Genomic DNA, 25,753 nt, shown 5'->3' with positions numbered 1-25,753 from the left:
CAAAGAGCTGGCTGTGGAGAACAAGAACGGACCTCAACCTCTCAGGTTTCGGCACCAAAAAAATGTAGGGTAAGGGAGTTAGAGAAGGCATGGTTCGGCAAAAGAACAAGACTTTGTTTACAAGACATTGCACTTTACAGGAACAGATCACCTTTAGTGAGGCGAGAAGGGGCAGCAGTCACATTAGTGAGCTGCTGCACTAACCCAAGAAAAGAGTAAGTATATGTAGGTATACATGTGGAAATTTACTGTCTTAAGGGGGCCTGTTTTTCCTCCAAGGTTGTTCGGAATAGTTCTTTCTTAAAGGGCTGGGGCAAGGAATCCCGGAGGTCAGCCAGAGGCTGGGACCGGCTGGGAGCTGGGCGTAATCAACCTTAATGTCCATTTTTCTTCTTTGGATGACAGAGTTATTTGTTTTTGCATAGAATGGTGGGAAGGACCTGGAGGGGAGTTTTAACTCCAGGTTATTTTTTTTTTTTTTTTTGAACTCCAGGTTATTTTAAGCCGTGTAATTTTCCTTCACAGTTCCCCTCCCATGATGAGACCCATGTCCCCCCACGTTACTGACAAGCAACCATGTGAGTCGCCCTGAACCTGAGCTGACGGCCTGATTTAACAAGATTACGACCTTACCCTCCCAGCGAAGATCACACACGTCGAGAACCTGGTCCTGAGCCGTCGTCCACGCTCCGGAAACCCCCGCCCCCCGGACTGGGAGTTCCCCCTTGGCACTCCTTTCCCCCATCTCCTCCACCAGCACCCCGAGCTCTGGTCTCTGGCCTGTCTGTCTGCTGTGGTTTACAACCCCGCGAGAGACACCGTCGCATCTGTGTCTGGGCTGTCTCATTCACCTGAGGCCTCTGGGCCCGCGCGTGCGGTCCCAACGGCTGCACTTCCTCCTTCCCGGCTGAGCAGCATCCCGTCTTGCGTGTGCGAACACCCCGCGTATGCCTCCGCCTACCTGTCACGGACACCTGGGCCTGTGGCCGCGGCTGCTGTGGACGAAGCTGAGGCGACCGCGGGCATGCGGACACCGGGCCAAGTCTATGTTGCCGTCCAAGGGTTTGCCCAGACCCGACAGCATCTCTAACGGGACAGTTTCAGTCAGCAAGAGACTCCGCCTGACTCCAAGCCAGACCCTCAGACAGCAGCTTTTCAGGCAGGCAGATGTGTACAGTCCTGGGGGCCTCGAGCCTCAGACCCTGCGGCCACCAGAGCCAGGACCTGCGCCCGGTGGCAGTCAAAACTGGGGCCATAGAGGTGAATCCAGGGCCACAGCTGGAAGCCGGGGTCACTGACGTAACTTTGGTGTCTGTGAGGTAAACCCGAGGCCACTAACATAAATTTGGGGCCTCGGCCGGCCGTAAAGCTGGGGCCACTGATGTAAAACTGTGGTCACTGACGTAAACCTACCATCATTGACGTAAACCCGGGGTCACTAACATAAACCCAGGATCACTAACGTAAATGCAGGGTCACTGACGTAAATCTGTTGCCTCAGATGGAAAACCAGGGTCACTGTGGTAAATTGGGGCCTCAGACGTGACTCCGGGTGCAAGCACCTGTCAAGCTCAGGCGGAGTGCCGGGGGGCGCTGCACTAAGCGGGAGATGCAGATGGCCTGGCTTTAATCCCAAGGACACCCCACCTCCCTGTGCGCCCCAGACCACTGTCCTGCCCTCCAGTGGCTGGCGGCTGACAGGGTCGGTCCAGGCGGTAAGTGTCCAGGCCTCTCGGGGCGGCTCCTGTGGACCCTGTGGCTCTGGCCGTTCCCAACGCCCAGGGTTCTGGGGCTGGACGGGGATGGGCGTGTGGGGTTCAGACCCTGCCCCTCAGGGAGAGCCCAGGGTTTAACCCCATCCAGCCTCTCCTCCCTCGCCCTCCCAGAGCCAGCATCGCTCAGCGGAGTGTCCTGGTTCTCAGAGGGAATGGTTCTGTGTGTAGCTATCGATTTGGTACTGGGGGGAGCGAGTCCACGACCCTCCTGGGTCCCCAGCCTGACCGTGAACCCCATGGTTCCTATCGACCTGACTTTATAGATCAACAAAGCGAGGCCCAGAGAAATTCCAGGTTTTGCCCCAGAGTCAGTCACAGTGACAGGGACTCCTGGGGTCCTGGGTCCTGGGGTCGTGTCGCCCTGCACCCCCAGAAGGTGCACATGCACCCGCAGCTTCCATGCATGCAGTGAACCTGCATTCCCCTTCCTCTGCCCACCTGCACAGGAGCGCCAACAGAACCCACAGGCCAGGGGGTCACACACAGATTCTGGGAGCTGGACATATGCGACCCCGTGGGTGTCCCCTTGCTAGCTTGTAGGCATGGAGGGCTGTCTGCCGTCTCACGGCCTTTCCAAGAGTGCAGAAACGAGAGAGTGGGATCTACCACTCTGAGGACTGCCTTTAGTCTTTTTTTTTTTTTTTTAGGACTCATGTTTCCTTTTCTTTTTTTTCATTTATTTTTATTAGTTGGAGGCTAATTACTTTACAGTATTGTAGTGGGTTTTGTCATAATAGCCTCCTAAGAGCCCTGTCTTCAGGAACTGTCACACTGGGTCTTAGGGCTTCAACATATGAGTTTTAGGGGGCATGGCCCTGTCCAGGGCAGAGTCACAGACACATGAATAAATGAGGGATTGGTGTTTGGAGGCCTTTGTAACTTTGTTCTTGATGTTTCTGAGGCTCTGCAGTGGCTTCCTTCATGTTCTGTATTAATTTCCTGTTGCTTCTGTAACAAATTGCCACAAATTCAGTGGCTTAAAACACTGTGAATGTATTATTCTGCAGTCTTAGGAATCAAAAGTTTGGAGTTTAGGTGCTGGCAGGACTCTGTCCCCGTCCTCCCGCCTCCCATCCAGCCCCCCATTCCTTACCTGGTGGCCTCCACCCACCCTGTTCTCCACACTGTGTCTCTCTGACAGTTCCCATCTTGGTTCACAACTCCCTCTGCCTTGAAGGATGATTGTGATTGTGCTGGGCCTTTGTAGCTGATCCCAGGCTCTCCTGTTTCAGTACCCTGAACTTAGGCCCATCCTCCCTTTGATCACATATGTGATGTGTTCACAGGTTCCAGGGATGGGCATGTCTATGTCTGGGGACCATTACTCTGCCTCCCACATGGTAAGTTCTACTTTTAAACTAGCTGCTTTTTTTATATCATTTTGCTGTACTAGTAAATAAATTATTAATTTAATATAGTAAGAGTACACTCAATATGTTTCAGCTTACTAAAGTGGCAGATGGTATTTTACCTTGGAATTTCAGTTTCTCATATGATCAGAATATTTTCCTTGGAAATCACAAGGCTGAGATTTTGAGGATGTTTTAATGCTAAGTAATGTTCAGGTCGTCTTTGTCTTTGTCATTTGTTCTCTTAACAAAATATGTAGTTCTGGTAAATTGTGATATACAGTTGGTGCTCATTAAAGTACCATGGGATTGATTGTAGGGTTACAGATCAAGTTTGGATGAGGCAAACTCATAAATAGGGAGTCTGCAGATGGTGAGCATCAGTTGCAGTTGGTGAGTCTTTATGATTATGTTTTCTATTTGCTCACATGCTCCTATATGTCCCAGTTTATCATTGACCCTTTGGGAATAATCACACTGCTGAGAAACTGGGCCTGGAACTTGGAACATCTGCACAACACAGGAAGCCACTCAGACCAACTATCAGAGATAGCTAGTGGGCCCTCAGTAGGACAGTGACAGATAACAGTGGAAATCTGCACTGTTTGCAGAATAAAACCACCAGTCATTGATCAGACACTCAAGGTGTGATGGAACAGCGAGTGATGTGGGTTACAGAGAAGATGAGTGAACTGGGTAGCTAGTGCGTCTCAAGTGAGCAAACTTTGGAGATTAAACAGTGACCATTTTTCATTGGGTCTCATGATTTTGTGGCTAGGGCATTTGGACAGAGCTCAGCTGGGCACCTGTGCTCCACTTGGCTTTGAGTGAGGTCATGCAGTGGTGTCCAGAAGCAGATGTGTTATGGAGGGTCTAGAGGGCCACTCACAGGTTGGTGCCCTGGTGAATGCATGGAGGTCGGGTTTAGCTGGTAATGCCCACCAGAGAAGATTCCAGGGAGCCCTGACAGGTGCTGCAGGGTTTCTGTGGTGCAGACCTGAAGACCCAGAAGATCCCATCAGTTGGCCAGGCAGCTCGGTGGTGCTCTCTCTCTCGGCTGCAGAAGCTGCAAAGAATGCGCTTGTGAAGTTGTCCTTTCCACCCTCTCAATGTCCGCAGTGAACATGCTGTACTGTTGATGTCTACACCCAAACCAATTAGTGGGCAAGACATTTATTTTAATTTATTCTAAAAATATCTTCTTAAATCTGACTTGTTAGCTCATTAATGTTTATTTTCTTAATCTAGTCACTTAGTGTGAAAATGGAAACTATAAAAAGAAAGGAAATGTACTTTATAATATGCAAATATATTATCATTCCCTTCACAAAGTCCAGAAAGACCACATAATAGTCAGCCTCAGTATCATTTAGAAAAGAAAGATTCTTAATTTACACATGCTAATTGTTTATCACCATTGTAATTGGTTAAGTTAGTTGAATTTCAGTATTTTATTTACTGATATAAAGATTAAAGTCAGAAGATAGAAACATTTGGAATGAGTTTTTTGTTGTTGTTTTTTTTTTGACTTCCACTACTGACTGAGGCTATTAAGGGCTTAAAAAAAAACAAGCTTATAAATGGAATGGATTATTCTCTATAATAATTTTTAAATAACTTTAAAAAAATGTTTGGTGTCCTACGATTTTTATAAACTCTATTGTCCTAACAAATCAATATCTAGAGTCTTAGATGCTATATATTCTGCTGTTTTAAAATTGTTGTCAGTGTAAGAAAATTATGTGTTGGAGTGATAGGGAATTAACTGTGGGGATTTTCAGATCTTCTAGGAGGTTCTCAGGCATGGAGACACAAACAAGAGATTAAGTTAATTGAAAGAGAACCAAGAAAGTAGAATCAATTCTCCTAACAGAACTGTGTGCTCAATAGCCAGCCAGGACTCTCTGTGAACAGGAAGCAGATTCAGGAGCTTCTCTTTCAGGACCTAGCCCTCCCGCCTCGACAGATCCTTCTCTTTAAAGTCCAGGAATAAGCTGTAATAAGACATTAACAATAGAGAATAGTTATTTGGTTTCTATTATGACAACTTCTCTTACTACAGCAGCGTGTCTTATTTTTTGTCTTTATGAAGTTTTGCATGTGTATAAAAGTAACTCACACTTATATAAAATGTAAATATTATAAATGTCTGTAATATAGCAAGTGGAAGCACCACTTAACACTACAAACAGAGGAGGCTTATTGGTAGTTTCTGCCAGGCTTGCTTTGGTTCCTGTAAAAACAGTCATCCCCAAAGTCCCCCAGGGGTCCCCGGGAGAGAGGGAGAGAGGGCCACCCTGGGGGCAGGTGGAGGTGCCTGAGCTCCTCTCTCTCTGTCTTATACCTGCTAGGAGTATTTGGTGATGTACTTAGCAGCACCTCGGAGTCCTGGTTAAGGTCCATTGAGAAAGGCCCTGTGAATGATCTCAGTACCCAGTTCTTTGTCCAGATAGCAGGGAGAGAGACCCCTGGGGCACCACAGCGAGCCAGATGCAGAAGACTTAACACCACGTGGAGATGCCACCATTGTCCAGTGGTGGCAGCAGATTTCTGTGGAGAGTGTTTAGGGTTGGTCTTCCAGCTGGAGCACAGGGGCCGGGGGTGTGAATGCAGCCACTTCTCAGCAGACCCGTTGTGTTTCATTATTTGACACGTTCCTTCCACACAACTTGAAGGAGCTGATGGAATTACGGGAGGAAGGACACCTACCCAGCCGCATCCATCTCCAGCTGTAGAATCTAAAAACCTGAAGTAGAGACGTGCATTTTAAATCTGAGAGTAGCAGTATTAGTGTGTACACAGGGTATTCAGTATAGATTGAATGTTGTTTTGGTGTGAGTAATGTTTTCATGCGTGGTTCTGGGAAATTTTAGCACAAGAGTATTTGAAGTGAACAAGACCAGGTGACCAGCACAGAGAAGCCCATTATACTTCCCATTGTATCCTTTTAGTTATAAATCACCTCTTTTTTTCCTTAGAAAAAAGAGGCAAGTTGTTAAATTTTACTTTTATCATTAAAGACAGGTTACTTACATTGGTGTAGAATAAGTGACATCTCCGGCAGGTAGGGAGGAGTTATTTGTCCAGCCACTGTGCTCAGAATGTAGAGTCCTATGTTTCTATAGGAAAAAGAATCAAATTGGGCTCTAGAATTGGAACTTAATCTCTTATTGGTAAGTCAGACTCTTTGTGACCCCATGGACTGCCACACGCCAGGCTCCCCTGTCCTTCACTATCTCCCATAGTTTGTTCGATCCAACCATCTCATCCAGAATACCCATAGGTGGGGTCCGCTCATGAGCACTTTAGAATCCATCTCTTCATTTCAAAGCTGGGCCTTAACTTCCATGTTCTGTCAAGGGCACAGGCATGCAAGTCTTTGGGAAGTGTTGGTGGCTACATGCATTCTGATACGGTGGGGTTGCGTGGTGTGAGGATGAGAAGGCTGAGAAGCACGTAAGGCAGAGTGGATCACAAAGGCCTTCATAGGTCGAGTTTTAAGAGCTTCTGCTAGATTCTGTGGACAGTTTTAGAAACTTTCCTGTGTTTAGGAATCACCTCGTTAATTAAATGGTGCCCCAAGGGTTTCTCTTTAAAGCATCTAATGAAGTAGGTCTGGAGTGAGACCCATAAATACTTCCTGTTCTTTGAAGGGTACTTATTCATGGAAAGGAGCTGGAATCTGTATAACCCTTGTGACATAATCTTCCCTGTTGTGGAGCAGACAGCTAACCCAGTGAAAATAGAGGGGAAAGTACAATTAGGTCAGTTAGGATTTGCCTGTGAAATGTTTGTCAGAAAGTAGTGTTCCGTGGGTGACTTGCATCTCTGCACATCTCGTGAACAGAAGCACCAACTAATTTTTGTTTTGTACTCGTTTTAAGGACATTTCTGTAGAGAATGTCCTTGGAAGACAGACATGCTGTCTCCTTCCAGAGCAGAAGGCAGGCTTTCGTGCTGTGGAGAACAGTGAGGAGGAGGCGTCTCTTAAGATGCTGGGCATGTTTGCCTGTAGGTCGGGGTTTCCTAAATGTAATACAAGCCCACTGTGCCCCGCCAGCCTGGGCCTCACCAGCCCCCGAGGACTCGAGGGAGGAGAGACCACGTTTCGGTGATACCACATCAGCTAACTCTGTACCCTGCAATTAGGGTAAAATCTTTGAAATGTCACAGTACTTGACAGTGCCTGGGTGTGCTGATTTTATATCCCAGTTGTAGTTTGTTATGCTTCTTTGATCTTTCATAATTTTTTAATTTAATTTGAGAAGATTTTGGCCATTATTTCTACAAAATACTCTTCTGTTTCTTCCTACCCTCCTTTTCTGAAACTCCTGTTCACTTGTGTTGAAGAGCTTGGCCCTGATCTCTGAGGCATGATTTTTTTTCCCCTCAATATCTGTTTGCCTCTTTTTTGACTAGATTACTTCTGTTATCTATTTTCAAGTTCATTGTTTATCTTACACCATCTAAACATCTGACATTAAGGCCATCCAGTAATTATTTTCGTTTTACTTGCACTTTCAGTACTAGAATTTCCTATTGGCTCTTTCTTATGCTTTCCATTTCTCCCTTGATATTTCTTATTTGTTGAATCATTGTTAGTATATTATCCTTTAATAGTCTGAACATATTTATAGTTGCTGTTTTGAAATCTCTTTATACTAAGTCCAACACCTAGTCCCACACAGACAGTTGCTACTGACTGCTTTGTTTTTATTTTTTCTAACATAGATCACACTCTCCTGATTCTGCATCTGGTAATTTTGGTTGAAAACTGATATCCAAGATAAAGCACAGCAAGGACTCAAGATTGTTTCCCCCTCAGGACTGTTGGGTTATTTTTAGTAACTGGCCTGAACTTCAGCTGCAAAATTAGTGTCTCTCCTGACGTGCAGCTCTGGCTGTGTCTGCTTATTTTATCTGTCTGTCTGTTTACTTCTTTATTTCTGCTATGGTCCCATCTATCTATGCATAGTTTAGTGACCAGTTCCAGTGGTTTGAACAGACTTGTAATCAGGCGTCTTTATTCTATAAAGCTTCTAACTTCTGAAAACTGACTTGTCTGTGGGTTGAGAAATGCATTCAGATGTACATCCAGTGCTCAGTGACTTTCATTTATTTCAGTGTTGGGTCTGTCTCCCCCAGACATTCACAGGGAAGCAGGCAGGAACAGGTATATACAGCATGGCTCAGTCCTTCTGCAGTTCTCCTCCTTCTAGGATCTTCCTATTAAGTCTCTGGCTGATGGCCTCTCGCCTGAATGCAGCCTGCCAGCTTGGGATGAGAAATCTGTGCTCTGAACTAAAAATGCCACTTTAGCCAACAAGGTCGTGGTGTGTGAACAACCTCTGTCCTGCCTCACAGAGTTTCCTCTGGCCATGAAGCCACATGCTGCCCCATCCAGACAATCAGGGAAGGGAGTGACAGCTGACGTGAAAGCTGCAGACTCACAAATGACAAAGTTGACCAGAATTGTAATTTCTTTTTTTATAAAAATGAATTAAAGCTGCCCAAGTCGTTGTCTTCTGCATTTGGTAAATGTTCAGGAAATTGATATGGTTGTTTCTGACATTTTGTCGCGACTTCTACTTGTTTTCTGCAGTGGGGAACCAGGTAAACATTTTATAACAGCCCAACCAGCAGCAGTGGGCTCATTTAAGAACTGATCTTATAAAACACCAACTTAAAGGTGTTTAGCTGTAGTTTTGTGAAAGACTGAACTTAGGCAGTGTATGTAATTTTAAGAAATTCCATGTTACCTAGCAGTGTAAGGGCTGGATTGCTTGAGAGATAGCCTTTCAGTAGTTTCTAAAAATGCTGACACAGTATTTCTCAAATGACCTGCATCATTTTGCATCCTCACCAGCAGTGTGTGAGTTCCCAGGTGAGCTACTGTCTTACCACCCCTGGTATCTTCAAATCTGGTCACTCACTGTAGTGGGAATGAAAGTTCCTCCAAGAAAAACAGGGTAGCTGTAGGAATCATCGCACTGTCACCTCTCTCAAGAGTCACAGTCCTGCTAGAGTTGTTTTCCAGTGTATGGAGACTAATTTTCATGTATTTTCATGGGTTTTCCAGCTGTTTACAGCAAGAGAATAGCTTTTATTCCACCTATTCCACTAGGACTGATAGCAGACCCATAGCTCAAATGTGACCTAAGACTCCCTGGTCTGAGCACTTCCTTGGTATTCTCCTAGCTTTTCGTTTCATTTATAGGTATTAATGCTTAGGAAGCAATAAACTGCCGGTTACCCTATGGACTGTGTCACAGGTGGCTTGGGTGTTCCAGTATCATTAGATGCAGGCTAACTGTGCCTTGTCTTATGTTTATTCATTGTGTCTGTTGTGTTATACGGGGTTTTGTCTGTCTGTGTCTCTATGTGGTCTATGTCTTTGCTTCCTCATTTGGATTTATTTTGCTGCCTTGAGTGTGAGGAGGTCTCCAGATGCAGCCTCCACGTGGTTCTGCCCCTGTCCGTGGACAGAGACCACTCGACCACTAGCAGAGCCTTCCTTCCCCACCCCAGCAGTGCGTCTGGGCCTCAAGCCACTTTGACTAAAGTAGATGTTGTTTAAAACCACAATGACTTGGGGTAGATTCTTTATATAACCCAAAATTCCAGGGATATTTATATTTTGTTTTCATCTGGACCTTTATATGTTTATAATGTCCTTCATTTCATTCTTCCTTTCTTAGTTTTATAATGTATTCACTTTAATTTTTGACTTCCACCTATTATAATCACCCCAAAATACTCTTTTTCCTGACTTTCTCTTGACAATTCTTTTCATTTACCATTGTGTTATTTCTAAGTTGTAAGAACACTTAAGATTATTATACCTTTTGTCCTATCCTCAATGCACTTTTCTTTACTCATGAAAAAGTGAAAATGTTCCTCGCTCAGTTGTGTCCAACTCTTTGTGATGCCATGGACTGTACCCACCAGACTCCTCTCTTCATGGAATTCTCCATGCAAGAATACTGAAGTGGGTTTCCGTTCCATTCTCCAGGGGATCCTCCCTTTTTCAGTCATATTTTTATTTAAATATATTTAGTCCTTGACTAGTTCTTTAACTGGTCTGGTTTTACCTAGTCATTCCATTTCTTGCTTTGTATTGGACAAGTCAATGTTCAGTTTCTGACAATAATTCACAGGTATCCTTGACACAACTGGTTCAATAATGCATAATAAATTCAATGTTTTTTGCAAAATACCTGGTGATGAATCATAAAACGAATAACCACAGATGTTTGACACATTTTATTTTCAAAGACATCTTATATATTTTTCAAAGACTTTTTATGCCCTACATATATTTTCACCACCATGCTTTGTAACACACAAATTCACCTTTGCATTGTACTGAATTAGTGTTTCCTCAGCTTCTTTGAAAATATTGTCAATTGTGGTTATAGAACAGACTCTATAGAAGAAAAACATAGGTACTGTTTTTTTCAGTCATTTCAGCCTCGGCATTGTATTGACTCCTGGAATAAACAACTAAGCAGTATTGGTAACATCCATTGACTCCTAAAGGCCCAAGAAAGTTCACTTGAAATTATTTGTCTTAGTTTTTTATTGACTGATAATATTTTCAGTGTCATTAACTTGCCAAACAACTGTTCTCACTGAAGGATAATAGTCTTTAAAAGGCCACTTTAAACACACTTTTTCAACTGCTGCAATCAAACATAATTAATTCAGCATGGGAACACTGCTTTGCCTGCTCTGCTAGCAAAAGAATCACCCAGGAAATTACTTTGTTGCAGCCTTAATTTATTTTTTTTTTTTTGTATTTATGAAAGAATTTTGTCCAGATGTTAGATTACATTATACAGTTAATAATTTTTCAGAATGCTACTTGCTGTGAGTTGAAAAGAATGGATTTAATCTGGTAATACTTTTGTATATGTATTATTTTAGCCCAAGTATAGTGTCATTACATAATAACCACAATGTTAACCATATATTTTGATAAGCAAATAATGAATACTCTGCTATTGCTGCTGCTAAGTTGCTTCAGTCGTGTCTGACTCTGTGACCCCACAGACAGTAGCCCACCAGGCTTCTCCATCCCTGGGATTCTCCAGGCAAGAATACTGGAGTGGGTTGCCATTTCCTTCTCCAATGAATACTCTGTTTTGCCTTAAAATTATGAGACTCAAAGTTCATGTTTTTCTTCTTTTGATCTAATGGGACCTTTACTTTCTGCATAACCTGATGATCTCACATGCCACTTTTCACAGTTCATTGTGTTTTTCATTTTCTTGATGTGCTCTTTCTAAGGAGTTGTATTTATGTTTCATCACTCATGAGCTGACACCTTGCACACCTACTTCTCTCTTCTGTGTGGTTTCAGAACATCCATTTCCCCATGTAAATGTGGTTTGAACCTGCAGAGTTATGGTGATAATCCAACATTGCTTGAGTCTTCATTTCTCTCTTATCTTTTCATGGACTAGCTTTATTATTGACAGACAACTTCTTCTCTGAATTATAAAATGATACAAAATGGTGGTTTTCAAATTTCATCAATTTTCCCCACACTCCTTAGATGGCCTTGTTTTCTAAGGAAGAGTTTTCTATCATGAAACTCAGCTGTCTGGTTTTGAAATACTATTCCTGTTGGAAACCAGGATGGTGAGAAGCAAAGCCAGATCTGGGTACACTGAGGAGAGAATATGGAGCAAAGAGCACAGAGACCAGAGAGAGTCCGTGCGGTGTGTTTTGATCTGAAAGAGAACCACAGATGTGTTGTCTCAGGAAGAAGACGTGGTGGCCATCAGCGTGTGGTTACAGGGCGGCTGGAATTGTGCTGCAGCACCTCAGCATTCCACTAAAATGCAATGAAACTCCTCTGGCAACACTCTGAGATGTACCTCAAAGTAGTGTTTGATAAGAGCCCCTGACCAGACACATTGAAGTGTGAAATTAATCAGATCACAAATCTGTTCCTCCACCCATTTCACTACCTGTCCTTCCCTTAAAAAGCCTAACTTGTGTGTAAAGCCATTCGTTGAATCCACCCTATCTGACACTCAGACCTCTCAACCACAAGGCTTCCTACTGGCTGTCCAGCTTGAAATGTGCAGAGACGTGAAATGTAGCACCTTCTGAAGCAAGCAGGTCCACCTTTGAGAACCCTGCTGTCAAAGTCTTCTGAACAGTGAGCTCAGACCATCTCTCAGTATGCACACTTGTTCTGACTCTAACCCAGTGATTAGGAATGCATGAAGTCCCTACCCGATATAGCTATACTTCAAATATTTGAAAAACATTATCTCACTTTTGTGTTAACTTTTTTTCAGTTTTGTATGTTATGTCTCAAACAATCCAAATTCCTACCAGACTCAGTTCAGCTCTGCTCTTCTTTAAGTGTGTGGGCTTTGCTGTTGCTAGTCTCCTCAGAATTTGTGATGTCCATGGCAGTATTTAGATACCAGGAAGGGACCATCTGGTGCACTTAGAATAGTCGGTGCCCTCTGACCCTAATATTTCTACACAAAACTGAAGCCCTAGAAATAGAGGAAATAGAGTTCCTAAAAATATTTGTGAGCAATATAGATGTATTGATTTCTAGAAAGATTTATCATTGTTTTTAGGGTTCATAAAGCCAATAAAAGTTTAAACTCTACAAATGATATGTTGTGGAAATGAAAAAGAATTCTGAAAATGTGTATGCTTTGAGGAGTCTGGGTCTTCCCTGGTAGCTCAGACAGTGAAGCGTCTGCCTACAATGCGGGAGACCTGGGTTTGATCCCTGGGTCGGGAAGATCCCCCAGAGAAGGAAATCACAGCCCACTCCAGTGTTCTTGCCTGGAAAATCCCATGGACTTAGGAGCCTGGTAGGTCCATGGGGTCGCAAAGAGTCGGACATGACCGAGCGACTTAAACTGAAACTGATACATAAATGAAGTCAGTTCCTGACCAGGCTGGTTCCACCACCAGTCATGTTTGCATCCTCAGTGTCCCCAGAATATAGCCCAGTCTTTGAACTGGTTGACCCGGGCCCTGGGAACTGAGAACCTTGTACAGTGACAATATGTGTGGTAGTACTTATTTCAAGTGGTCAGCTCAGTAGCTATACTTTTGTATATCATGTGAGAGAATCAGTGTATTAAAGATATACATATATTTTTTCTGTGTCAAACAACATTTTGAAAAAGATAAAAATATATTAGGCAGGCAAAAAACCATAAGGAGCAGATTTATCCTCTAATGTGAGGATGGCCCAGGAGAAAATACAACCAGGAACTGCTGGAGCCACTCAGATTTTATGCTTCAGGACATCTTTCTCTTGGCATGAGAGTGAAAATTGTGCTAGGTAATACTTACCTCTTGACTCATCTTTCTGTAGGTGAAGCCAGTGACTAATACTGGTAAGTGCAAAAGTGGCTGAGAATGCTAGTGTCTGAATTGGAAGGATTATAGATCTAGGTAGGAGAAGAGTTTCGATAGAAAAGAAGAGTTTCTTCTGGGAACAAACAGTGGGAAAAGTCCCATAGTTTCTGCTTTCAAAGAATATAGTTAATTCTAGGGACATTAGAAGGAGCATTAGATAAGTATTTATGCCCGATTTATATCAAATCTACCAGTCAACATTGAATATAATTTCTACAGGTCAAATGTTGTATGTACCCAGTTTGGAAACAAATAGAAGGCTGCTTCTGCGGCCTGTGGAATCCTGTTAACAAATTGCATGTAGAACTTCAGCAAGAACACTGTCTAAACTGCTAAAGTGGTCAGTGCCTAATTAAAATGCACAGAATTGATCATTTAAATCACAATAAAATATCACATCTAGACTATTGATTTTTTAAAATATAATATCCTTACTGGAGAGTTGTGGTGAGATAGTCTCTCTTCTACAGTCTTAATAGAAATATAAATTGATAGTATATATTAGAAAGCATTTTGGCAATGTCTAGTAAAATGGTCTGCTTTATAAGCTGGCATTTCTGTTTTAGCAATTTTTCCTCTAGATAATATTCTTCAAGTCTGAAAAAAACATGTACAACAAGGTAACGCTTTTATATTAGAGACATGTTAGAAATAACTGGGCTTCCCTGGTGGCTCAGTGGTAAAGAATCTGTCTGTAATGCAGGAGCCCGGGTTCTGTCCCTGAGTGGAGAAGATCCCTTGGAGAAGGGAATGACTATCCAACCCAGTGTTGTTGCCTAGAGAATTCTGTGGACACAGGAGCCTGGCAGGCTACAGTTCATGGGGTTGCAAATGTCAGACACAACTTAGCGACTAAACAACAACACAATAATAACGCCACCAATCCTATACAAAATCCTCCAAAAAATGGAAAAGAAGAGACACTTCTAAACTCAATTAAGACCTTCACCTAATCTGTATTAAAATGTGAAAAGAAACATTTCAAGAAAATAAATTATCATCATAAATATAGATATGAATTTGGGATATGGGTCAAGGGGCAATGAGGGTAGAATATTAGCTTTCCATAGGGCCATACTCCTGATTTAATTTAGACATTTCCCCCTCATTCCACTAACACTTAACAATAACCATAACCTAAGTGTTGAAACAGTGTGTGCCGGAGTTTGTAGTAAGTCATCTGCACACCAACATAAAAGAATAGTGTGTATGTTCTTTTTTTTTTTTCCTTTTATTTATTTTTATTTTATTTTTATTTTTATTTTTCATTTATTTTTATTAGTTGAAGGCTGATTACTTTACAATATTGTAGTGGTTTTTACCATACATTGACATGTGTGTGTGTTCTTAAGGTATGCATTGGAATCTCTCTGCCCTTTATTAACTCCATCCTCTGGAAAGGGATGCTTTTGATGAGAATCATTGAGCAGGTACAGCTTGACTTCATCCTTCCTCCATTAGGAACTGTGTTGTCCAGGGAAAGCTCATGCTCTCGTCGTCAGCAACCCCAAAGTGTACGTGTAGGGAGGTCCTTGGCTTTTTGAGAAAGCTCACCCTGGTCCTGCACACTGGAAACAGTGATAAACTTTGAAACTTGGAATTCAGTATCAGCATGGACATATTTCTAACAGAAGTAACTAGGCCACAATGAGTGATGGTGTTGATTTGGGTGCTTCTGTATTTACATGGGGCTTCCCTGGTGGCATGATTTATTTTATAGCTTGTTCTGTAAAGAGTTCATGGAGAACAGTCCAGCTCTTAGGGATCCCCTCAGAGGCCTCAGCAAATACTGAGAGCAGGAGTGAGTTGGAACTAAGGAGGTTTATGGAAGAGTCTTGTGGATGGAGTGTTTATGAGTGATGTTTCTTCAAGAATAAGGAAGATGAGATACGCTGGCAAGCGTGAAATAAGGTGGCTCCGGATTTCAGAATCATGAGGAAGGCATGCTAACAAGTGCAGAGAAGATTCTACTGCAGGGTGGGCTGGGGAGGAGTTGAAGAGCATAACCTTGGAGTTGAAGTTTGAAAAGAACAGAGGACTCAGAATCAGGTGCTAGCAAACACAGGAGGTCAAGGTCTTTGAATAAGGTTCTTTTCACAGAACATAGTAAAATAATACCAATAGGTGAGTGAAGTTTTATGTCAGTTCTAAAATGTAATGCTTTTCTTGGGACCTTGACATTAATCTTTCAAATAAAAATACGCAGTTATTGTTCACAGCATTCTATACTTAGTTTTATACTTTACCATTCTATACTTAGTTTTAACAAGGTTGGGGCTTCATTTTTGGTAGCCAGGGAAATGAATTTAAACAATTTTTCTTTCTTTTTGCTTTTATCTTAGTTTGGAAACTGGCTGTGTGTTTATGGCTTAGACTTTCAATCTGTCATTTCTCTTATAAAATTTGTATTGTGATACTGATGCCAATTGTCAGATCCAGCCATCACAAAAATGCCTCTGTTCAGACTCACAGCCTTTAACACAGAGGCCGTAAAGGTTTTATTGCTCTGGTGAATTTAAAAACATCCCAGAGTCTTGGTAGGGCTTTTAGGTCTTGCCATCAGTTTGTAGTGATGGCCAAAACAAAGGTGGGGTATCTCTGAAGAGTTGCACTTTAAACAGTCTTTCCCTTGGCCTGCTCCATTTTGATAGACAAGGAGCATGTTTTCTCAGATGCCGTTTTCGTGGTTTCACTGTAGTAGATAATTATCAGCTATATGCTTTTCATGTATGACGTTTCTTATGTTGAGGTGATTACCCTCTATTCCTAGTTTCTTGAGAGTTTTTGTCATAAAATGGTGTTGAATTCTATCAAATGCTTATGCATCAATAGAGATAAGCGTTTGACTTTCAGCTTTCATTCTGCTAATGTAACTCATCGTATTGATTGATTCTCATATGTTCAGTCATCCTTACATTTCAGGAGTAAAATCATCGGGTCATGGTGTAGGATCCTTTTAATGTGCTCTTGAATTTGGTTTGCTAGTGTTGTATTAAGAAGTTTGCATCTGTGTTCATTGAGGATATGGCCTTTTCTCACGGTGTCTCTGTCTGGCTTTAGAATCAGAGCAAGGCTAGCCTCATAAAATGAGTTTGGAAGTGTTCTCTTCTTCGACTTTTTGGAATAGTTGTGGAGTTAATTCTTTAAATATATGATGGATTTCCTTGTGTTAAATATATGTATGTGCTTAGTTGCTCAGTTGTGTCTGACTCTCTGTGACCCCATGAACAGTAGCAGGCCAGGCTGCCCTGTTCATGGGCTTCTCCAGGCAAGAACCCTGGAGGGGGTTGCCATTTCCTTCTCCAAATATATATGTATATGTATGTATGTGTGTCTACATATACACATATGTATGTGTATATAGATACATGGCATTTCCTTGGTGACCCAGTGGTGAAGGATCTGCTTGCAATACAGGAGACGGTGGAGATGTGAGTTTGATCCCTGGGTTGGGAAGATCCCTTGGAGGAGGAAATGGCAGCCCACTCCAGTATTCCTGCCTGGGAAATCCCATGGACAGAGGAGCATGGTGGGTCACAGTCCCTGGGGTCACAAGAGTCAGACACAGCTTAGCAACTAAACAACCACAATATGTATACCAAAATATCACAATATGTTTTCTGATTTCTGGGAAAGCTGCAGATATCCTAATCAAATTTCCAAGACCTTTTTTAAAATAGCTTGCCAAATGTCAAATCAAGCTTCTAGCACCATCCAGACTTGGTCATGAGCAAATTATTAATAATTGAAGATAGAAATATGTGGGATTAAAAGTAAAACTTCCTGGAAGCTGAGTATATGAAAGGCATCTGCAGTTGTTTAAAAGCCGCGTAAATCCAGCAGCGAGTGGGAGCTGTGCACACCACGGCAGCAGGTCTGAGCAGTGACAAAGGGCAGCGTAAGACGCCAGCCAGTGGCCGCCGTGGAGTGAAAATAGAGGAGGGCACTGTGGGGAGTTAGCAGAAGTCACTCAGCGCTGGAAGAGCTGCAGGCTCCAGCGTGTGTTTCATGGTAAATTACGTGCCAAAGGAGACTCTTCATGACTAAGACCAACCAAGTAAAAGTAAAATGAAATTGTCAGTAGGATGCTGCATACATGAACACATTGCTACATGTTGGATATCTTAGTAGAATCCAAAGGAATAGGCTGCATAAATACTCAGAGAAATGACAGAAGAAAACAATGTAAGCAGTAGCATATTAATTTAGATTTTAATTTGAGGCCGAATGTCAAGAAAAATATATTAACATGTGATTGTCAAATGGAGCCTGCTTTGCATAGTTTCTTAAAATTCTACACATATACTTTATATATGACAAACCTAAGCAGCATAGTAAAAAGCTGAGGCATTACTTTGCTGACAAAGGTCCATTTAGTCAAAGCTATGGTTTTCCCAGTAGTCATGTATGGATGTGAGAGTTGGACTATAAAGAAAGCTGAGCCCCAAAGAATTGATGCTTTTGAACTGTAGTGTTGGAGAAGGCTCTTGAGAGTCCCTTGGACTGCAAGGAGATCCAACCAGTCCATCCTAAAGGAAATCAGTCCTGGGTGTTCATTGGAAGGACTGATGCTGAAGCTGAAGCTCAAGTACTTTAGTCACCTGATGGGAAGAGCTGACTCTTTGGAAAAGACCCTGATGCTAAGAAGGATTGAAGGCAGGAGGAGAAGGGGGCAACAGTGGATGAGATGGTTGGATGGCATCACCAACTCAATGGACATGAGTTTGAGCAATCTCCAGGTGTTGGTAAAGGACAAGGAAGGCCTGGCGTGCTGCAGTCCATGGGGTCACAAAGATTCAGACACAACTGACTGACTGAACAACAACAAAATGTCAGTATATATAAATTTTATCCAGTTAAGTTTATTAAGTTTTTAAATATTGTAGCAGGCTTTCTGAAAATGCTAGTTTGAAGTTCAGCACATCACTACATATATAAACTTGAAATAGACATTAAAAGTCCTGATTGCCACTGCAATAGATGTATATCCTTGTGTTAGTTTCATAACCTGAAACTCAAATGCACTGTAAAACAGGGGTTATAATCATTTTTCTCTCTTACAAAACTGTTCTGAGGAGCAGACATGGTGATATATATTCAAATCCATGGGAAAGTTCTGTGGAGTTGTACAGTGTCATTGAAATGACCCATGGCTGTACGTTAATTTGTAGTTTTGAAATTTGCCATTTTTGCCACCCCTTTTTGTAGTCGAAGTGTTTGACCCCTCACAGTACCATAAGCTTTGTGAGGGAGATATTCCCACTTGTCCCAAAGCCATGGTGATGGAGAAAGTGACCTGAGGCCTCATCACTGGTTCATTCAGGATTCCTCTCTCTGTGTAATACAATGATGACTTCTTCTGGGACTCCTGCTGAACCTGTTGGGAGACACAGCATTGCTCAGCTGAGAGGCTGAATTTGAAGCTGCCTTTCACCCTTTCCCATCATATGAATAAAACTTGTGTTACATTTTAGCCTAGCAGATGCAATCAATGCTGGTGTCTTATCACAGGCCTCTGAATCTAGCTCTCTGGAGTCAGGGCCAGCCCTGCTCTCTTTGATCAGAAATCGAAGAGTTCCCCACACCCACCCCCCGACTCTAGGTGTGTAAAGTAACACAAGTTGGGTCCCTTAACCAACAGGCTTTATGAGCCTTAAAAAAAAAACCAAACACCTGTCTTTATTTGCACTGCATGCAAGTGATGGGGTGGGCAGCACTGCACACCATCCAGGGCTTCATGGCAACCAGACCAACATGAGGCTGTTGAAGGTTCATCCGGACAGGTGCAGTCTTGAAGCAGGGTTGTAGGGAATCCAGAGTGCTGAGGGAGACAGTTGGGTGAGTTTCAATTCCAACTTGAAATCCCTCCAGAGACGTCTTAATGCCTTCACCAGGACAGAAGATGCCTAAACCCATGGAAGTTCAGTTCTGTTCAGTCCCTCAGTCATGTCCAACTCTTTACAGCCCTATGGACTGCAGCATTCCAGGCTTCCCTGTCCATTACCAGCTCTCAGAGCTTGCTCAAATTCATGTCCATTGAGTCAGTGATGCCATCCAACCATCCCATCCTCCATCAGCCCCTTCTCCTGCCTTCACTCTTTCCCAGCATCAGGGTCTTTTCAAATGAATCAGTTCTTCGCATCAGGTGGCCAAAGTATTAGAGCTTTAACTTCAGCATCAGTCCTTCCACTGAATATTCAGGACTGATTTCCTTTAGGATGGACTGGTTTGATCTCCTTTCAGTCCAAGGGGCTCTAAAGAGTCTTCTTCAGCACCATAGTTCAAAAGCATAAATTCTTTGGTGCTCAGCTTTCTTTATAGTCCAACTCTCACATCCATACATGACTACTGGAAAAACCATAGCTTTTACTAGACAAACCTTTATCAGCAAAGTAATGTCTCTGCTTTTTAATGTGCTAAACTTGTCAAAGCTTTTCTTCCAAGGAGCAAGTGTCTTTTAATTTCATGGATGCAGTCACCATCGGCAGTGCTTTTGGAGTGCAAGAAAATAAAGTCTGTCATTGTTTCCATTGTTTTCCCATCTATTTGCCGTGAAGTGATCAGACCGGATGCCATGATCTTAGTTTTTTGAATGTTGAGTTTTGTTGAGTTTTAAGTCAGCTTTTTCACTGTCCTCTTTCACTTTCATCAAGAGACTCTTTAGTTCCTCTTTGCTTTCTGTCATAAGGGTGGTGTCATCTGCATGTCTGAGGTTATTGATATTTCTCTCAGCAATCTTGATTCCCACTTGTGCTTCATCCAGCCTGGCATTTCTCATGATGTACTCTGCATATAAGTTAACTAAGCAGGGTGATAATATACATCCTTGATGTACTCCTTTCCCAATTTGGAACCAGTCCATTGTTCCTTGTTTGGTTCTGACTCTTGCTTCTTGACCTGCATACAGATTTCTCAGGAGGCAGGTCAGGTGGTGTGGTATCCCCATCTCTTTAGAAGAGAAAAACATCTACTTCTGCCTCATTGACTATGCTGAAACTTTTGACTGTGTGGTTCACAACAAACTGTGGAAACCCATGGAAAGCTCCTCAAAAAAACTGAAGTTGAATCCCCTGCGGAATTAATAACTCCCCTATAGGACTTAAGGGGTCCGATGACAACACTAATACCAATCAAAGCTCGCTCTGCTGCCGGGGTCCAGCCTCGGCAGGATCCAGGGGGTACCCTCAGGATGAACGGCGTCAGCGAGAGAGAGAGAAGACACGTGAGACTAGCCTTGATAGGGCCAAGTCTGTGTTTTACTTTTTGACAACCGGTTTTATACCCTTTCACAGAATGTTTTCAAGGTACAAGATGCTTACTCATGATTACACAGGATTAGTATTACATCATTTTGTTTTTTAGGAAAAGCAGGATGTTTTTTGCTTTCTAATTCTATAGTAATTCTTAGCACATGATCTTCTGGCCTTGGGGCCATTAACATTTTATGCAGGTCAGGTGAATGTAAACCTGTTTTCCGTTTTTATGGTGACCTTAACTGAATGGTAGCAGTCTCACAGGGAAATAGTACAGAGTAGAATTATATCCTTGTTAATACAAAATTAATCCTTCTGCAAAAGTTGTCAGTTGCGTTTATCTAAGAAGTTTACCCCATACAGACTGCGGCTTCAGTGAGGCAGCCTCTGCCTAGCACTCTTGGCTGACAATTAACAACCATCTCGTTGTTACCACACTAGGGCTAAGTCTTTATTTCTCTAGATCTTAAACTATGTTAACAATGGTTTCTATAACACTACCTTAGCACATTAAAAGCAAAACACAGCAAGCAAAATACAGCAAGCAAATCTCAACCCAATAACCACCTATAGAATAATTTTTCTTATGTTTTCTAATAGGACTCCTTTACCCCTTAAAAAGGCTCTATGTCTATTAGGGCTTTTATATAATCAGGTTCTTTATGCTATTTTATGATTAGGACATTATAAGCAATCATGCATATTAGTACCAAGGGCATAAATGCATTTGACTAACAAACTACCAGCAAAGGAGTTTAAATTAAAACACTCCTTTCACCCTGAATAATCTCATAAAATACCACCACCTGGGAAACTTATTGATTAAAGTTCTAAATTGATTCTTATTTGGGACGAGATCGGGGAAGGCCTTCCTGCCTGTGTCACAGAAATTAGGGAGTAGTCCATTGAGGCAGGCATCAGAAAGACAGATATCATCTTTAAGGTGAGCGCCGCGGGCAGCTTTTCGAAATCCCTGAAAACCTGATCTGCCTTGCCTGTCAGGCTTTCTCCTCGTGACCTTGTCTTGGGTGGGATGTCGTGAGCGGGCCTTTTTGAAACCCCTGAAAACCTGATCCGCCTTGCCCATCAGGTTTTCTCCCTTATGGCCTTGTCATGGGTAGGGTCTCATGTGTTGGCTCCCGGTACTCTGCCTGGAGGACGCCAGCCTGAAAACACAGCAAGGCGTTCCTTTACCGCTGTGGGAGCTCTCTTGCTGAAACCACCTCCTGTCGCAGGTAGCTGTGTCTTTGTTCCCACATTTCTCTTCTGTTTTTCCATCGCTGCAGATGATAGATGGATGTTCCTCCTTGTCTTCTGGGCCGAGATGGATTTCTTGCAAAGATCCTATCCCCAGGAACCATGGAACATAGTTGAGCCCAGGTGCAAATCTTCTCTTATGATTTGAATATTATGCAAAGAACAGTCTAAAATGCCCCATAAGAAATGTGGCAGTTACCACAGAGCTCAGCTTTCAGGCTCCCAGATAGAGAATGTAAGAAGATGATTACAGCAAATGGTATTTCCAAAGCTATTTTCGGAAAAGACTAAGATCCAAAGTTGGGAATGTATTAAGTGCTCTCTCTGGAAAGCACACCACCGCTTGGAGTACAAGATTGGTGTTTCTCTGTGGGACCCTCCTGTGCTCATTAAAAAAACAATGCATATTCATCACTGCTTCTACAGCATGAACCAGGCAACACAGAAGGGGCGTCTGGGAGAGCAGCCCGTGGGCTGAGAAGTTCTGTTACTAAATAATACTGGTTATATTTTCTCCTCATCTCCAAGTATTAAATATTTGAAAGAAAAATTTTTCCAAATTCCAAATGTGTCTCTTCTCATTATTTGATTAGAATCAGAATTCGCTAGTATTGGAATATAAAACACGTTTCCTTCAGATGCAGATTGTTAAAGCAAGCTCCTATATTTTATTAGATTTTTCTCAAAATGATTATAAGTATATCATGAAATATGCTTTTGTACATAGATGGTTGCCGAAGAATAACACATTTGGTCCAATAACATTTATTGAGGAATTACTGTATTTTTTTATCTAGTGAATTGAAAAATAGATACACAGATACATACTGCTGATCTTGGACAGGTGTGTGGCAATGGCCTCATGAGAGTACACGGGAGCAAATAATTGATTTTGATGGGGAAAATGGGAATCAATGGGACCTTCTGGTGAGAGGTGGTATTTGAACTTGACGTTAAAGATGGCTCAGGCGAACTCGGAGGGTTTCTGATACACATAGGAATCACCTCAGGTATTTTTCATGCTGGGAATTCATAGGCCGACTATATAGCCATTTTTAACCCTGATTGGCTGAATTAAGACAGTGTTGATTAAAATGAAAATGGTGTAGTTTGTCTTTGGTGACTATTGCCTGGAATGGGGAAAGGAAAGTAACTACTGAAAATAAGAGCTGGTGGAAGTTTAGGAGAGCAAGGTGAAGTTTTGGCAAGACTCGTTCATGGATTTACAGCAGGAGACACAGTTTCATACATGTGTTTTAGGGAGATTGGTTTGAAAGAAGGATGCTCTGATCTCATTTAGTCCTGACCTGAGGGCCTGGAGAAAAAAGCCATCCCAGAGCTGCTGAGCTTTCAAGGTCTCCAGTGGCCTCGAATGGGGATGTGGGCACAGGACTGTAAGATCATGTGAGTTACAGATGGGAGCCTCCTCCAGGACATGGTGATGGGTGGGGAGGGGGCCCTGAGGAGCCTTTCGTGGGAATGGAGAATAGACCATTTATTTGTAAAATTCTGATTTTAAATCTAGAAATGTATGGGTTTATTTTTTCCTGGTTCTATCCTGTCCTTTTCTGATTTTTCTACATAGAAACTCAATGTATATAAACTCCCATTTTTTAGTTCTAAGCTTGATGTTTAGTTCTGTGCTTCCCTGATAGCTCAGTGAGTAAAGAATCCACCTGCAATGCAGGAGACGCCAGAGACACTAGTTTGATCCCTGGTTTGGGAAGATCCTCTGAAGAAGGAAATGGCAACCCACTCTGGTATTCTTCCCTGAGAAAACCCATGGCCAGAGAAGCCTGACAGGCTGTAGTCCAAAGATCACAAATAGTCAGACATGACTGAGCAACTAAGCACACATAATGTAAAAGGGCTGTGCATTCATCTTAGGTGTCTTTTGAGAGGCTAAGAGAGTTTTTATGTGTGTACAGACCGGCACACGAAAACCCATTAACATCTGTTGTTTATCTCCATCTAAAGATTTACGATGGATGAGAAAGTCCAAGAAAGAAAGTCTACCTTAGATATTGTAGTTGTACAAGCAGAGAAAGACAGACTGTACAGGAAAGAAATGGCACTGATATGCCTTCTGAGTTATTCCCAACCACATCTCCAGAGGAGCAGTGATTTCAGTCTGCTCATTTCCTCCACATCAAATTCTCTTGGTTCCAGACTTTGTTTATAATTATCTGTTTGTAAAACTGCCCTTTTTATTAAGCTTGTGTTCCTTACAAATGAGAAATTGGGCATAATTGATTTTTGGTCCTCTAAGAGTCTAGTTACACCTGGAATATTTGTTTTCAAAGAAAATCTAGCAATCTCACTCCTGGGCATACACACCGAGGAAACCAGATCTGAAAGAGACACATGCACCCCATGTTCATCGCAGCACTGTTTACAATAGCCAGGACATGGAAGCAACGTAGATGCCCATCAGCAGACGAATGGATAAGGAAGCTGTGGTACATATACACAATGGAATATTACTCAGCCATTAAAAAGAATACATTTGAACCAGTTCTAATGAGATGGATGAAACTGGAGCCCATTATACAGAGTGAAGTAAGCCAGAATGATAAAGACCAATACAGTATACTAATGCATATATATGGAATTTAAAAAGATGGTAACAATAACCCTATATGTAAAACAGAAAAAGAGATACAGATGTACAGAACAGACTTTTAGACTCTGTGGGAGAAGGCGAGGGTGGGATATACAGAGAGAACAGCATTGAAACAAATATACTATCAAGGGTGAAACAGATCACCAGCCTAGGTTGGATGCATGAGACAGGTGCTCAGGGCTGGTGCACTGGGAAGACCCAGAGGGATGGGAAGGAGAGGGAGGCAGGAGGGGGGGATCAAGATGGGGAACACATGTAAATCCATGGCTGATTCATGTCAATGTATGGCAAAAACCACTACAATATTGTAAAGTAATTAGCCTCCAACTAATAAAAATAAATGGGGAAAAAAAAAAAAAGAAAATCTGCTGAATTACTGAATGACCACATAGAAAGCTTTAGGACTCAGATGCTTAAATTTGCATGTTATGCACATTCCTATTGAATACAGAAAATACAAAATGTTATAGTTTTATATCTTTATCCCCAAAGACAAGACTTAGAAGGGAGATTGAATAATCTCAGGCCAAAGCAGAGAATATTCAAGGTTTCAAAATCAGTTTTATATTTTTCTTTTTGTAATTAAAAACTTGTTTTAAGCCTCCAGTTAAAACTGTTGCTCCTTTCATTTTTTTTTTAAATTCAACTTTTAAAAAAATCCAAGCAAATACATGCCATATTAGTCCATTTTGTGATCTTCCGCTACCTAAAATCTCCTATAGCGACCTCTTATGATACTGATGGGCCTTCCGACAGCTTGTTGGTGTGCAGGTAAACGGAAAGCACGAAAACTACTGAGAATTTTCTTGTTTGCCTTTCACAAAGCAAAGGGAGAATAGTATTATGAAAACAAGACAAACAAAACAGAAAGCATATGGGAATGCCATCCAAAGGTGGAAATATGACAGTCCCCGAGGAAACATGCAAACACACAGCACAACATCAAAACCAAATTAGGGAAACACATTTGGAAAGCGTCACTCCTTTTATCCTGGGTCGGTACCACCATCTGTGCAAAATGCCCAACTGCATGGGTGATTGACAGATGGAGATGCAGAAGCTTCCTCCCCAGTGAGGGGCTGAGTCAGCCTT

At 42.3% G+C, this 25,753-nt stretch overlaps 1 long non-coding RNA gene across 1 annotated transcript in view; it reads left to right on the top strand.

Annotated features, from left to right (window-relative positions):
• The first annotated feature begins 1,597 nt into the window (after window positions 1-1,597).
• The window catches only part of LOC122688080, a 57,153-nt gene continuing 32,997 nt past the window's right edge, over window positions 1,598-25,753 (top strand). The window contains exons 1-2 of the long non-coding RNA XR_006339321.1: window positions 1,598-1,715; window positions 3,062-3,115. This is a non-coding gene — a long non-coding RNA (uncharacterized LOC122688080). The remainder of the gene's footprint in view (window positions 1,716-3,061; window positions 3,116-25,753) is intronic.

Source organism: Cervus elaphus, chromosome 32 (genome assembly GCF_910594005.1).
Source record: "Cervus elaphus chromosome 32, mCerEla1.1, whole genome shotgun sequence".
Lineage (NCBI taxonomy): Eukaryota > Metazoa > Chordata > Mammalia > Artiodactyla > Cervidae > Cervus > Cervus elaphus.
The sequence above is the reverse complement of the archived record's forward strand: the minus strand, read 5'-3'. Positions and strand labels throughout refer to the sequence as shown.